This window comes from Octopus bimaculoides, chromosome 8, assembly GCF_046866305.1.
Source record: "Octopus bimaculoides isolate indiv1 chromosome 8, ASM4686630v1, whole genome shotgun sequence".
In the NCBI taxonomy this organism is placed as follows: Eukaryota; Metazoa; Mollusca; class Cephalopoda; order Octopoda; family Octopodidae; genus Octopus; species Octopus bimaculoides.
In genome coordinates, this window is record NC_142935.1 from 48,482,522 (window position 1) to 48,499,307 (window position 16,786).

The following is a 16,786-nucleotide window of genomic DNA, read 5'->3' on the forward strand; positions in this document are numbered from 1 at the left end:
TATGAGTTAATGTATAGATTTATAAATATCTAACTGAAGCAACAGAGTGACTCAAGACGCATGAGTTTCCTGCGTTCGTACATATATATGTTGTATATATATTTATATTTAAATTTGTATATACATAGGTATATTTATAAACACACACGCACATACACCTATACACGTACACTGACAAATACAAATACATATATGTATGTGTGCATATATATGCACATACAGATATATATATAGAGAAAGATAGATAGACAGAGTGAGTGAGTGAGTGAGTGAGTGATAGAGTGCGTGAGTGAGTGATGTATTCTGAAATCCTTTGACATGCAGCCACATGTACATTATTCTTTCGCGAGAGAGAGAAAAAAGAACGCGAAAAATTAAATTTAGATGCATGACAATTGGTAACATGTGTGATGGCAGCTCAGGTTAAAAAATAAATATTAAACAGAAACACAGTAATTAATAAGTAAGTTTGCACTTGTTTATATAAACACAAACAGATGAATAGGTAGGTATTAGGTAGGTATTTGTGACAGATGAAAAGGAAATAGAATGTTGGAGCAGACTATACAGGTAAATCTATTAAGTTAGACACACAGATGTAAAAAGAAAGTTGAAAGAGTGCAGAAGATTCTGAGATATTTCAATGAGTGTGTATTCACTTGCATAATGGATTAAATGTATTTGTAGGTAAATACACGTGTATACAAACATAGATGCAAACGTGTGTGTGTGAGAGCGAGTGTGTCTGTGTGAATGTGCGTACATACGTATATGAACATGCATATATATGTATGCATGTATGTATGTGTGTGTGTCTATATGTATATATATATATATGTTCTTTATCTTGTTTCACTCATTGGACTGCGGCCATACTAGAGCCTTGCCTGGAAGTATTTTGTCCAATAAATCGACCCTCTGCTTATTCTTTTGCTCTAAGCCAGGTACTTAACATATCGTTCTTTTATTTGCTGAAGTGCTAAGTTACAGGTGCGAAGGCAAGACAACGCCGTTTGTCAAGTAGTGGTGGGGGACAACTGTATTTTGAGTACTGAATTTTTACACCTGTCCATTTTCTACTTTCTTATAAGATTGTACAGCAAAGAAGCTGACTCACCGTGTATTTATTTCGTTATTTTATCATCTTCAACGACAATAATATCAGGTCCATTATTGTTCACTATGTTAAGTAATTTGGGTAACAATTTTAACAATAAAATAACAATGAGAAGTTTAGATATATTTGATGGCATGCGTTGTTTGTTTGCTGTATAAAAAGAGTAATTATTCGTTTTCCATTCATAGTCTCTTTATTGATATGATTATATTTTGGACTGGTGAACCGAAGTAAAATAATAGAGTAGTAACACTGGACGGTAGTAGCGGCATTTTTGTGGTTTTGTTTAGATGAGAAAGAGTAAGTGTATGACTAACAAATTCAGTGCCCATACTACGAATTAGTTTATATAATGTTCCAGACACTTCATATTTAGCGGGTCTGGCCATCCACTTCCGCTGTTAGGGAATAGCATCACAGGTGAAAGCTCTCTATTTTCTCTTGTCTGTCAGTTGCCTGTGATTACGCCCATCTCCGCCTGTGACTACACCCATCTGTCAGTCTCTTCTATCTTTTACAATCGCAACCTTCCTAAATATGCTTTCTTTTAATATACCCTTGAACAAACCTGATTGGACAAGTCTGTGATGAAAGCTATCCACGAAAGTAGAAGAGAAATTTACACAAGCTTTCTTTGGTGACATTTTGTTTCATGTCATTACTCATTTTGCCATACATCTTGTTACAATACGTAAATCATGATATTTTATGTCGGTGAGAGCTATTATTAAAAATCATTGTGGTATGATTTAAATATAAAACATATACTTGGAATGTATTTTAACATCTTTCTAGTTGCTTGTTGTAAAAGATAACATCTTTCCAGCTGTTTCATGTAAAAATGCATAATTTTTATTTAAATTTCATTTGTCATTTGCATTCATTGACATATATGTCAAGTATTCATTGCATACTTTCAATTTATGTACACGCCACACCATATATATATATATATATATATATATATATATATATATATATATATATATATATATATATATATACATACAAACACAAGGAAAGATATAAGATGAAAAAAAAAACAGATTTGTTTTAAAAGACTGAAGAATATATTAGAATCATAACAGTAAAAGTACTACACAATATTGTACAAAAGATTTTTTCCTGTCGATTTTCAACTTATGTGTTTTGGTTGAATTTCTGAATTTGACATTTTGTTTGATAGGAGGAATGATTGGTAACCAAGGTATTTTACTGTAAAGAGGAGGTAAATCTAATTTTTTTTTATATTGATCTATATTTGATTCTTACCATAGTTGAGGTAAATCTTTAACTTGCAATATGGGTTTATATTGAATTCCAGCTTATATTTTTCGAAAAATAAGGCCTCTTTATTTAGTCGTACTTGTGTTGAGATCCAAATAGCAAATTGATATAATGGAAAAATTAGGAATTATAGTTGCAGTTTTTCTGCACATCTGTCAATGTATTCACCGAGATATATATCTGGCAATATTGTGGGGAGGATATCTGTTGTCTGTGGACCGTACATCACCGTTAGATCGACATTCCTGTTGACCCTGTATAGTTTTCATAGCAGCCCGAGCATCTGATAACATAAATGAGGTTTTCAGAGGAGCAAGTGAAGTTGGATTTAACTTTGAACTTTTGCCCTTGTCTAAAATGGAATTCTGATCCATCCAAAAGATTGGAACATGTACCGCAGTTAGGACGACCACATTTTCTTACTCTTGCGTCCGTTATTCTTGAAAATAATTTTGCACTTGTGAGGATCTTCTTTAAAGTTTTTGGTTGTTTACTGCTTTTAATAATTTTATGGGTACGTTGAGTTTCCTTCAGTTTGGAGTCCTTATGGAGTATTGGGAGATTTGGGACAATGATGTTAAATGCTTCTTTGTTTCTGTTGTTGTGTGTGGAGACATAAGGTAGTGTTTTTTGTGTTCGACTTTTCTTAATGTTTTTATGTCAATCGATTTTGCACGTTTAATCAATTCATTTTATGAGTTGAATTGAGTTGTGTCTGTCCTGGAGTACATTTTTTAAGCTCTTACAATCTTAGTCCTGTGGTACTTTTTTTCGGACGCTATGGTGCAGATCCTTCTTGCAATGTTAAAGGGGATATTTGTTTTGATATGTCTCGGGCGGCATGAGCTAAATAATGAGCGTCTGTGGTTGTGTAAAAAAATGTCCGTTTCTATTTTTTGTCTATTTTTAACCAGCTTGTCTAGGAATGAGAGTTCCTCTTAGTTGTGTTTCATTGTAAATTGTATGTTGGTATTAATGCTATTAAAGAGTCTTTTGAATTTCAGGTGTTTGTTATCTATGTCGTCATTCCAGAGGATGAAGCAGTCGTCTAAAAATCTTTTCCTATTTTCTTTTACGTATTGGAAAAGAGGGTTTCCAAATTTAGAAAATGACTCCTGATATATTGTTATTTCTAAATAGCTCATTGATATGTTGGCAATGGTCTGGGCTGCCCTGGTTCCTATGGCAATTCCGGAGTTTTTGGTGATAAATAGTGGTGTCGAACATGAAGTGATTGTTTTGAAGGATGACTTTTATTGATTCGATTATGTAATCTTTGTTGATCCTTTCTGGTATTTCTTCTGGATATTTGTCCAGCCAGAACCGGATTACTTCTATTTCATAAATATGGGGTATGTTAGTGTATAGGTTTATCACATCAAATGTAACCATGACTGTTTCTTCTTTGACCTTTTCTGGTAGGTGATTTAACATATCTAAGTCATCTCTAACATAAACAGTGAAAGTTTCAGGAGGATGTCCATGAAGTAACTTTATCGATGAGTTTCACAGGATTTTCTACCTTAAATATATATATATATATATATATAGGTGAGTTCAATTAGAGGTTATAAAAGCCGTCTAAGGGATATTTACATCCAATGAATTACTGGTGTATATGTGATTATGTGTATTAGTATTAATGCTCATAAATGATGCGTAAGGAAAGGAATAAACCGACTTTATCTATATTTGAAGAAAAATAAGAAAACGGAGATAAAAATAATTGATAAGCATCAATCATTATTTATTGATTACAAAGAAAGACAATATCTCATTTCGCAACTGTTTCTGTTCGCGCTATTTTGGGCATATTCAGGCTTAATTATTACAATAATAAGTATTATCACTGTTAATAATTATACCATCTTAAATAGTGGAACTTCATCAGATCGAAAAAAATAAAGAAAAAGAAAGAGAAAAAGAGAAACTAAGGATATACTAATTGATGTTACATGCTATTGCTCTGAAAACCTTTCGACCTACTGAAAAATTTAGTTATACAATTATAATAGTTATAATAGTTAGTGGTATATGCCTATCTACGCAGTGGGGAGACTACTACCGGCTTAAGTTGTATATATAATACTGTTGGAATATAAAGTAAAAATACCGGAAGTTACAGAACTTATATGTATAGACAGATAGTCAAACAAATTGATAGATAGATAGGGAGCCAGAGACAGACATTCATGCAAACATACATAGTCTGTTTCTTCCACATGCCTAGAAGTTTATGAGGGTTTTAAGCTTAAGTGAGAGTGTTACTTTTTCTCAGCTGAGTTCTGGTGCAATGTGAAATTGAGCACATTACTGAAGGATACAACATGCTACTTGGTCAGAGAATCGAATCTACGGCATATATAATAGATAACAGGATTTTAAAAGCAACTAAGATATACGTCAGCTCAGGATGCCAAAACAAATGGTTCAAGAATATATAATCTAGTTTGCCAACACCTATTATCCAGGATTATCAAACATATACACTTCCGTCAATCCTAATCTCCCGATCGTTTTACAAAGCACGAACATGAAGGACGCAGTTCTTGAAATCTGATCATTAACAGTAAGTGCTTCATCCGGGAAACTTCAACAAATACATTACAAATGAAAACTTCCCTTCAGAAGGTAACCCACAATTTTTTAGTAAGATATTGTGACGATAACGATGCAGAATGTGAAGTAGCGAATATAAAACCACTTAGAAACTGTCTCCTAGATAAAATTCATAAATGGGTGATACTTCAGGAAAAATGCAGACATGAACTATAAAGCAGAAAACCTCATATATCACGTAACCAACTCCAGTTGTAAGAAAAATGACAATGGTAAGACAAGAAACTTATTTTCTGAAAGAATGAGGTTACATAAACAACACATATGTTACCCGGGACTTAGGAAAATATCTCTCAGCAAATATTGCAATTTTGCAGCGACACCAAATTTAATTTTTATGTTTTGTTTTAACAACACTTAAAAGACGATCGAGCATATCATTTGATAATGGAAATTTTATTAAAAAAACGAAAAAAGAAACTCTCCAGTTAAGAAACAATAATGACTAAAAGAGAATAATTTCTACTTCTTAAAAATTTTCTATTTGAAGGGATAAAAGGACTACTTTTTTTGCTTCATTTTCTCTAGTTTCTCTTCTATTTTAACAACTCTTGTATTTATTCCATTCATGTGCGTGTATATACTTTATGTTGCATACGTACATTTATGCATATATATATATATATATATATATATATATATATATATGTATATCTCTGAATGTTCGTGTGTAAGATAAAGATGGATTCTCTAGCACTAGATAACAATAACAACAAAAACAAGATGCAGAAATTGGAGCTGTATTCTATCATTCCCTTAGGAAATTTCAGACTTATATATCTGTATATGAATATAGAAAGAAATGATACCTCTATCGCATCTGAATTTTTTCTACCATTAGTAATGTATTTCACTCTATACAACCATTAACTTTTACTCATATGTATATATATATATATGTATATATATATATATATTTATTTGTATATACACAAATACACACATGTCTATATATGAGTGTTTGTATATAAAACAACAATGGCGGCTATAGGCAATATAAGCGAAAAAGGATAGATTCAATTGTCACTAATTGTGACTGACAGAGCAGGGTTGCATCTGCATTGCTAGAAATAGAAGTTAAAACCCTTAGAGCCTCAAAGAAGCACGTGTCTATTCACTACAGGGAAAAAATATATATAATATTTGCGAGTGAATACAGCTTTTGTTACTAGCTGGTGATTGTCTCACACTGAGGACAGATAACATCCAGAAACCTAAGTCTGTGAGTATCACTTAAGGCTAGAGATGGGAGCGATGACCTCCCTTGCAAATGCTATATACGGATAGAGACTATGTCGTTAGCCAGCTGGAAAATATGTTTTCTTGGGTCTAAAACAACAGTAATATCGTCCTTTACAGGACTGCTACGTTATGTTGGTATATAATCATTACTATATATATATATACATATAGTCAAATTTACAGAAAACAAAAAGACGAAGGCAAGTGAGTGAAAAACAAGCAGGTATATTAGTTTGATGCTCGACATGAATGGAAAATTCATTGACGTTCTGAACCTACGCTCTCCAGCAGAAATTGAGAGGAAAAAATGGAGAGAGAACGGAAAAAACGGAGAGAGACAAAAAATATGTAGGGATTAAAGGTTCAACATAATGAAATGAGCCTATATATATATATATATATATATATATATATATATATATACTGCATATGCACACACATATAGAGACAGAGAAAGAAAGACAGACAGGGAGAGATGAATAGTTATAATGATATATCTAAAAGATTAGTAGAGATTTGCCAGCAGTATGACCTGTTTGCTTCTACCATGCTTTTGCTGTACAGATATCAACACTCACTTGGTCGTCTAAGCCTTGACCCAACTGGACATTATGAATTAGTCTGCTTGGAAGAGGATTGGGCTGCACCAGCAGTTTGTTAATATTCTCTTTAAGCTGAGTATGCTGAAGCAACAAAAAATGATAAAATACTTTGCCTTGTTAAAAAACCAAACACATGACCTTATCAATATGATCCCAGTAGCATAAACAATTGCCAAGACACATTTACATCAATATTCGTACATATGTACTCATGTGTGTGTGTGTATGCGTGTTTGTGTGTGTGTGTTTATGTGTGTTGATATTTTATATATTTTTCCATACTGTTATGAGTAGGAAGGGTTTTTTTCTGAACCAGTGGTTTATGTGACAATACTCTTCGTATTGGTTTCAATTTTTGACACAATGCAAAAAATTTCGAGGGAAAGGATAAATTGATTAAACCAACATCAGTGCTCAATTGGTGCTTATTTTATCGATACCAAAAGGATGAAAGGCAAAGTCAACCTTAGGAGAAATTGAATTTAAAATGTAAAGATGTACGAAATGCTGCTAAGCATTTTGCCCAGCGTGTAAATATAATTCTGCCAGTTTATCACCTTTGCAATGCATTTCATATTACCAGAACTTTTCATTACGTCATACAACATACAGGTATGCTTTGTACTTATTCTGAAGCTGCAATGCACATGCATCATACATATTCCTTCGAGGTACTCTTTTGGAAATTTTCCAAGTTAATACTTGCTTGTCTCAGATATCTCTAGATATTTGTTGACCCTATCAGAGATTCATCCACCCATTAACTTAATTTGTATACACCTTTATCAACATTTTCTTCACTGCATCTTATTTACTCAGTCACCAAAATGTTGTCTGTTACTTGCTTGTTTACTTAAATGTTTGCTCCAACATAAAAACTGCTGGAGGTTGCAAATTCAGATTTGCTAATAAGTTAGGAAACAAAATATAGATTGTCATCATAAATATTTCCATTTTTATGTAGATATTTTTTACTCTAAAATTTGTTTTTGTCTGTTATTTTGCTGAGCTAGCCAGTTTCATACCTTAGACTTTTGTTGCTCATCACTGACTGTTCCTGCAAAGGATTATGCAGGCCTGGGTATGATATTTTTCTGTGGAAGACTGGCATAGAAGTCTTTCATTTCCATACAGATGATGTTTTCCAAAGGAAAAATTCATCACCAAGGGTCATTGTATGGCTTTGCATTCAGAACACAAAAGTCCAAAACATGCGACCCCAGAGTCATCTCATCTATAATCCTGTAGTTCTACTAATCCACTGCCCCTGGTTATTGGCAAAGTTGACTTTGCGAAACTGAAGACAGAGAGTGCAGAGAGCTGATCAAATATCACATTTTTACTCTATTAGACATACAAACAATTCAGTCAACTGACTCTGTAATGTAATGTAACACATTCCTACATGTGCACAAACACATGAGAATTTCTATCTTCTATATCTCATGCTATATCTACCACTCTTTTACCAGTCCCTGAACAAGCTCACTTCTTCTGCACTCCAGAATTTCCTTCCTGTTCACATTTCTCATGTAGTCATTCCCTTGTAGATATTCACACTGAACATGTACCCTATCAATTCATCAATCTTACCAGTCTCAAAGGGCCAGTAAAGGTGATGAACATATCCCCTTTCTTCTGATTATACTCTAAGAAAAAACTAACAGTATTTTGGGAAATATGTAAAAAAGCTTTTTAGTTTCTGTGATAAACCAAAAAAGGAAAAAAAAAAAAAATGTCTAAATACTTAATGACAATAACAGTCTTGCTCAACTAAATAGACAAAAGTTTACATTGTCAAGAAGATCAATATATTTTTGTAGATATTGATCTACTTGTAATTCAGTTTGACATGTCTCTTACTTGTAATGTCATCTTCCTATTAGGGAATTAAAGAAAACAAACAAACAAATAAATATATAAATGTATTCTTTTTTGTTGAAAACATGAGGTTTGTTGCAGGTAACTTAGAGAAATATAGAAGAATATATTGACAGCAATGTTGAGCAAAGGAACCCAAAGACAATCTTTATTGATGTAACAATGTTAATAATAATGAAAATAAATAACACACAAACATATATGCGGCTCTCCTTTTTCTCTTGTTCTGTTTTTCTCTTTCTATAAACACTCACACACACACATATATACACACATACATATACTTATGTGTGTGTGTGTTTGTATACATACATACATACATAAATATGCATGCACACATACACACGTACATATTATCATCTTTTTATGTCCATTTTCCATGCTGGTATTGACAGGAATAAGTAAGATTGCAATGGTCTGAATGAGCACGTATTCAAGGATACCACTCCCTTAAATGGGTTGGAGGACTGCATCTCACTAGGGTAGTTCATTTCTCATTTGATTTCTAGAGCTGAACGCCTAACACTAACCACTATACAGGAAGTATTGAGTGGTTGTTTCCATGGTATCAGCTTTAGACATTGGTCACACTCTTGACAACACTAAAGGGTCCTCACAAACTTACAGAAAGAGATACATGCAGTGCTGGATTAACCATTATGCAAATCAAGCACGTGTTTAGGGCATCAAAGGAAGAGCAGAAATGGTAAATGTTTTACGGTACAAAAAGACCGTTTTAAACTTGCTAAAATAATTTTTGGGATGCCTTATCTCTATTAATAATAGCAGCAGTGAGATTAATTATCAGGAGCTGATCAAAGATTGCAATTAAATAAAGTGGGAGAAGACTTTTCAAATATAGGTAAAGTGGAGGTATACAAAAGTATAGGCGCAGGAGTGGCTGTGTGGTAAGTAGCTTGCTTGCTAACCACATAGATAAATAGATAGATAGATAGATAGATAGATAGATAGATAGATAGACAGACAGACAGACAAATTGATAGCAACAAATGTAACATGTTTCATAGATTACCCAATGGCTTATAAGCAAACATTAGCTTCTTTCTTGCATGAACATGAATAATGTGCAGTAAAAGAACCAGATAGTAGGAAAAGGGACAAAATATTGTGATTTTCCTGAATTTAGTTCAACCTTTCTAACCAGATCCGAATGCAGATATGAAAATAATGGTGCTCTAAAGTCAAACATTTATACCTTTCTGGCGTTTGGCATAAAGAAATCTGGAAGAAAAGGTTAAATTCCAACTATGCTAAATTTGGCTGTGGAGTTTGTGAAAACTTAATGTACCTGAAAGTTTTCACTTCTAAGAGTTTGATGCTCTCAGATAATTGATAGATATCAAGTATCTTGTTACAGAATCATCAAAGTATATTCTGGCAGTCTCTCAGGGAAACATTGCTGATCACAAACTATCAAGTCTACGTTACTGTACTAAGTGCTGCTGGAAATAGAACTTGTGGGAACGTTCTTGGGAAAATGTGATACCAGGAATGCATGCTTTGCATCTAAATGCAGGTTACTAAATCCTTTGTTCTGAATATTATTTAGTCCAGAATGGCAGATCATACACTGACCACTTTAGCATACTGGAACTTCAAAAGAAACACAGTATTAACATTGGAATTGGACTATATTTATGCACTAATGCTATGAAGATAATTAATCCCACAACCATTAAGTATGAAAATAACAATTTGTCATCACATCAAGCAGAAAAATGGCAAAATTTCCGTTCCCTCTGAGAATCCATCAGTCTGACCATTATAGTTCATTGGAAATGAGAATATAATAAGGAAAGGGAACACCATGTCATGTTAAAGACCTAATTGAACAACCTGATGAGAGACCTGCAAGTGTTACTAAGCATCTATTGAATTGCATCATCAACGATGGATTTGATAACACTTACATGAAATGAAACTTCATTTCGTTTGTTAGTGAGGAGACATGTATAATCGATTCTATCAAATCTATTGTTGCAAGAATTTTTAAGAAACATTACCTTGATGCGATAATTTGGTACTGTCTTAATCACAGATTGGAACTTACAGTAAACGATTTGGTGAGAGAAGTTCTTGAAATTTAACATGTGTACACTGACATACTGACACAGAGGATTGGCATCCAATCCCTAATCAATTCACTCTAGACTCTGGTCTTTTGAATGACTACAATAGTGGTGTTTACCCCTCAGAGCTGGTTGGTACTGTACCTACTAAGACACCACCAATCCACTCTTTACTACATCTTTTATCACCCTTGTGAAAAGCCCATATTTTCTCCACACACTAACTATTTCTTTTTCCAGTCCTTTCTTTCCAGAACATCTGCTCTTTGATAGCTCCTCCCTGCCCGAATCTCTCCTGTGTTGAACTGCAACAGTTTCAATGGAGCATTAACAGCATCAACATCATTATGTTTGTGTGCACACACGCGTGTGTGTGTATGTGTGTGTAAGTATGTTTGTATGAATATATACTCAGAGTATGTGCCAGAGAGTAAGTAAAGTAAAGCTCCTTCCTGAATCATATAAACTCAAAGGGCTAGTTTCCTGGTTTCCTTGACGTATATATTCCCCACCTGGATGGGATGCCAGCCACTCACAGAATTATTCATCTTTGTCAGCTGAGTGGAGTGGAGCAATGTGGAATGAAGAGCCCAAATTGAGACTTATCCACCATCAAATAAACATTAGTTAAACACTTCACAAATCCAAGGTATAATCCAATAGGCATAAAACATATTTTACAGAGTGTATTATAATAATAATAATAATAATAATAATAATAATAATATTAATAATAATCATCTTTTCTACTATAGGCACAAGGCCTGAAATTTAAGAGAGGGCACTAGTTGATTGACATTGACTCCAGTGTTTCACTGATACTTATTTTATCAACCTCGAAAGGATGAAAGGCAATGTTGACCTCTGCAAAATTTGAACTCAGAACACAGTGATTGACAAAATGCTGCTAAGTATTTCGTGCAACATGCTAACAATTCTGTCAGCTTGCCGCCTTAAATGTTAATAATAGTAATGATTATTTCAACAAAGTAAAAGATATATTTAAATTAATGTTATAATCATTTCAGCAAGCAAACATTTTTTAAAATTTGATATCACATAAATAAATATTTAGTTTATACAATCTGTGTAACATATGCAATGAATTAATGTAATAATAAAAAAATCTGTTCACCCTATTCATCAGACATCATTATTCAAAACACAATTGACTTTAGAAATAAACATTTGATGCAAGATAAATTTATAACAGTTCATAGACATGTTGATTCCATTAAAGAAGACAAAATTTATATAATCCTTTATGATTATATACATTTTGGGAAATCAATTAAATGCAGAGTGAACTGATTGCCAGTTTCGTCAGCCAGAGAATTAGTAATAGAGGAAATGAATTTATGCAATATATGGACATGCTTACAGAAACAAAACCATGAGATATCATTATTAAGTTAAAACATTAAAGCGATGAGCTAGCAGAGTCATTAGTATTCCAGGCGAAAAACTTAGCTGTATTTTGTTTGCCACAACATTCTGAGTTCAAATTCTGCTGAGGCCAACTTTGACTTTCAGCCTTTCGGGGTCGATAAATTAAGTACCAGTTGAGTACAAAGATTGAGGTGATCAATTGTCCCACTCCCCACAAAATCCAGGATTTGTACCTATAGTAGAAAGGTCTATTTAGTTATAACATCACTGGATGACTTATCCTCAATTCTCATTTATAGATTTATAAGTTGCACGATACAATAAATACACAGCTTTGTATAATGTGTATAGTTTAATGCAATTATTTTCAAAATATATCAGGAAGGCAACTTGAGAGAGAGAGAGGTGAGGAAGAGAAATCATTCAAGTTACTCTACCAAGTGTAACTGGTACTCTGTTGGTTACAGCAATGATGGTTGAAGATCATCCAATCAACAGGACAGCCTGCGCATGAAATTAATATGCAAGTGACTGAGTATTCCACAGACACATGTGCCTTTAATGTAATTGTCAGGGAGATTCAGTATGGCACAATATTACAAGGCTGGCCCCTTGAAATACAGGTACAACTCATTTTTGTCAGCTGCGTGGACTGGAACAGTGTGAAATAAAGTGTCTTGCTCAAGGACACAACTCATCACCAAGAATTGAACTCGCGATCTTACAATCGTGATCCAAATAATCTAACCACTAAGCCACGTGCTTTCACTCTATCAAATGTAATGCTTATTTATTACTTCTGCCTTAGCGAAGGTGGAGGTATTGTTTTCAGTTGCATTTGTTTGTTTGTTTGTTTGTCTGTGGACAAGATATCTCAAGAACTGCTGTATGGATTCAGATGAAACTTTCAGGGATGTTTGGTCTCATGACTGGCATGAAGGAATTAGACTTTGGAATCGATCCAGTACAGGACAAGGATTCTGGATTATTTTTCCGTTTTTTTTACTTAATTTTTAAGAGTGGTCAGGTTCATATTTAATATTCTCGTTTATGAGAGCAGTTGAGTCTATTTCTGATATTCTTATTTTAAAAATCATCTCCAGCTAATCCTTGCAGTGATGTTGGTGTTACTTTGGTGGAGGTTTTCAATCTCTGAGTGCTCTTGTTCACATCGTTTTGAGTAAATTATACATTATCTTGTAGGCTTAAAATTTTGATGATGTGATTGTATGTTTAGAATGACATTGTAGAATAGGTGTGAGAGGCCAGATCTGGTCAGTTTGAACATAAAACAGGTAGATCATTTGGGCCAAATATAATTGAAGAGTTAAGCTACTAACTAGTAGCTGTATTAGTGGTTAGGGTGTTTGACTCTTGCTCATAAGTTTGTGGTTTCAGTTCTTGGATGGATTGTGCTCTTAAACAATGCACTTCATATTACATTGTTCCAGTCCATTCAAATGGCAAAAATTAGTGATCTTATGTAATGTTCAACAGGGATGTGAACTTGACAACAGTGTATTTTTACTCAAACAGTCTAATTTCAGAAGTGTAAATTATAACATTATGCATGACTTACTGGTCAGAGCATTGGCCGTGCAATCATGAGGTAGTGAGTTCGATTCCTGGACCGGGTTGTGCATTGTGTTCTTGAGAAAGACACCTTATTTCACATTCCTGCAGTTAACTCGGTTGGATAACATTGGTGGTGTGGAGAGGGGAGGCTGGTATGAATGGGTGACTGCTGGTCTTTCATAAAACAACCATGCCTAGACTTGTGCCTCAGAGGGTAACTTTCTAGATGCATTGCCATGGTAATTCATGACCAAAAGGGATCTTTACCCTTTTTTTACAACATTCACACACACACGCACGCACACACACACACACACACACACACACACACACACATATGCATGTGTGTCTGTGTGCCTGTATATCTGTCCATATATGTTAGTTTGTATGTAAATACGACAGGCTTTCTATACCGTTACTTTTCTTTTTAGTTTCACTCACAAGGTATTGTTTGGACCCTGAGATAGTAATCCTTTCACAAGGCTTCACATTTTGGGGCAGAAAGCTAGTCAATTATATCAAACCTAGTGCGTAACTGGTACTCTTTTCATTGACACCCAAAAGGATAAAAGGCAAAAATCGACCTCAGTGGAATTTGAACTTGGTATGCAAAGTTAGTTAGTTACCTGACATATTAACGAGTGTACTAGCTTACCACTTTACAGGGACATAGGGTAATAAGAGAACACACTTGCTCAAGATGCCACAGAGTGGGACTGAACCTAAGACCATGTGTCTGGAAAGTGAACTTCTGAACCACACAGCCATGCTTGCACTTATCACATTAAAATTAATTCTTCTGACAAATAAATAACTGTCTCACTCATGGAAGCATGTAAAAATATAGCAGGTGTTAGATAATAGAAACACTTGTTAAAATTATCAGAGCCTGAAGGTATTGAGTTGAGTGAGATAAATTTTTGATGTTCGTTACTTCAGCATCATTAGTATTTGTGAAATAGATTAGCTACATTTATATTTTGCATTGCTTAAGATACACACAGAATTTATGCACACACAATTTATTTAATACACAACTCGAGTCTCTTATATCATATGTCATTGTAAATGAAAGTGAGCTAAATAAAGACAGCTTATTAATTAGATAAGTTGTTAACTAGATAAAGCACAACAACATTAGAATGTTAATATTGTCATCAGCATATAATGAAGATGTTGACAGATTGGTAATGTCAATGGCTGGTGAATAATAAATTGATAAACAGTCTGTAGATAATAGATATATGAACACCATTTTCAAGGGACAACACATTACACGCATCAAATTGATGATCATTTATTCATTTGCTTTTATATTGCAACCTAGGGTTAAACAAGAGCAAAAGCTAAACAGAGACACAGTCTTAAGTTTAAAGATCGTTCCCTGTTAAGCATTCTCGTGTTTTGGTGAGTGTGGGGTCGATCTTATGATTGTAAGATTGTGGGTTTCCTTCCTGAATTTGGCAGAACAGTTTGTCCTTGAGCAAGCCACTTCATTTCACGTTGCTCTGATACACTTAGCTAAAAAACGATTCTCTCTCACTTTCTCTCTCTCTTTCTCTCTGGTTTTCTCTCTCTCCCTTCTCTCTCTATCACTCTCTCTCCATCACTCTCTCTCTATCACTCTCTCTCCATCACTCTCTCTCCCTCTCTCTCCCCTCCTCTTCTCTGTCCCTCTCCTTCTTTGTCCCACTTCACTCCCCCTCATGATCCTTCCCCCTCTCCAGCTGCCCCTTTCTTCCCCCTCCTCCCCATCCCCCCCCCTCTCTCTCTCCCTGCAGCTCTCACATACTGGATTTTCCACTGGAACAAGTGTGTATAAGCAGAGAGGCTGTCCGCATTCATTCATAGCTCTATGAGCACCTAAAGCAAAAAGTCAGCAAACACATGGCACCTGCAACCAAATCACACTCACGACTGACAGTTTTAAGAGGAAGTCATAAAAGGAAGAGCAACGTACACGACATTTATTCAGAGTCTGCAAAACTGATGAAATGAAAGGAAAACCTAATTTTCAGATTGGAGACCTGACAAAATCCAACAGATTAGAAAGCACTACAAGCAGCCAGGTGTCAGGCTGTGGTGCTAAGCTAAGAAATAGGTTAAGTCTAACACCTAAGATCAGGAATGAATTCTTAGTTTTAATCTTACAATGCTAACTAACAAGGTTTTGGATAATCAAACCAATGCCATAATAGCAAAATCTTACTCAAGGTGTCGCAGAGATAGATTGAACCTGATACTTTGACAGCATTTGATTAGACAATAAAGTTGACATCAGACCAGTGGATATGACCATTTCAGCATATGTTTGCTTTTAAAATCCAATATTTTTCTAGTGAGCTAGTGAACAATTAATTCTGCTCTTACACATAGGCAAAAGTCGACTCTCCTGAAGAGCCACAAAAATGTAAGCACTTTCTTAACATTTATACTTAGAGATGTGTATTGCTGAGAGAGAGAGAAAGAGAGGGGGGTGAGAGAGAGAGAAATAGACCAACAGACAAACTGAGAGCATATATGTGTATCCATCTGAGAGAACGATAGATAGTGAAAATAAGAAAAACTAGAGGTGGGGGAAAAAGACAGAAAGATAAAGAGAAGAAAAAACTATAAGTATGTGTATTTCAGTGTGTGTGTGTGTCTGTGTATGTGTGTGTTTGTGGCTCCGTGTGTATGTGTGTGTGTGCATGTGTGCCTATTTGTATGTAGAGCATGTGCGTTTGAGTGCTTCTGTGAGTGTGTGTGTCACTAATTCCGATGCCATCATATTGCAAAATTTTTCATTGTTTTGGTCATCTTTGATGTCAAAAATAAATAGCGTTTAGAAGTCTTGTGTTTACACAATATATACATATATGTGTCTATATTTAATGTATATTTTTATGCCCGTATATTTGTATCCACAAACATAAACATATATACACACACACATATAAAAACAATTATGGATATAAAACTAGCTATACACACACACACACATA

At 34.4% G+C, this 16,786-nt stretch overlaps 1 long non-coding RNA gene across 4 annotated transcripts in view; it reads left to right on the plus strand.

Moving 5' to 3' along the window:
- The first annotated feature begins 486 nt into the window (after positions 1-486).
- Positions 487-16,786, plus strand: part of LOC128248572 (uncharacterized) — a 103,861-nt gene continuing 87,561 nt past the window's right edge. For 3 of the 4 annotated variants that reach the window (XR_016242882.1, XR_016242884.1, XR_008264750.2), the window contains exon 1: positions 2,180-2,345. This is a non-coding gene — a long non-coding RNA (uncharacterized LOC128248572). Of the gene's footprint in view, positions 571-2,179; positions 2,346-16,786 lie in introns of those variants that run through there. The other variant, XR_016242881.1, reaches the window with a different exon arrangement.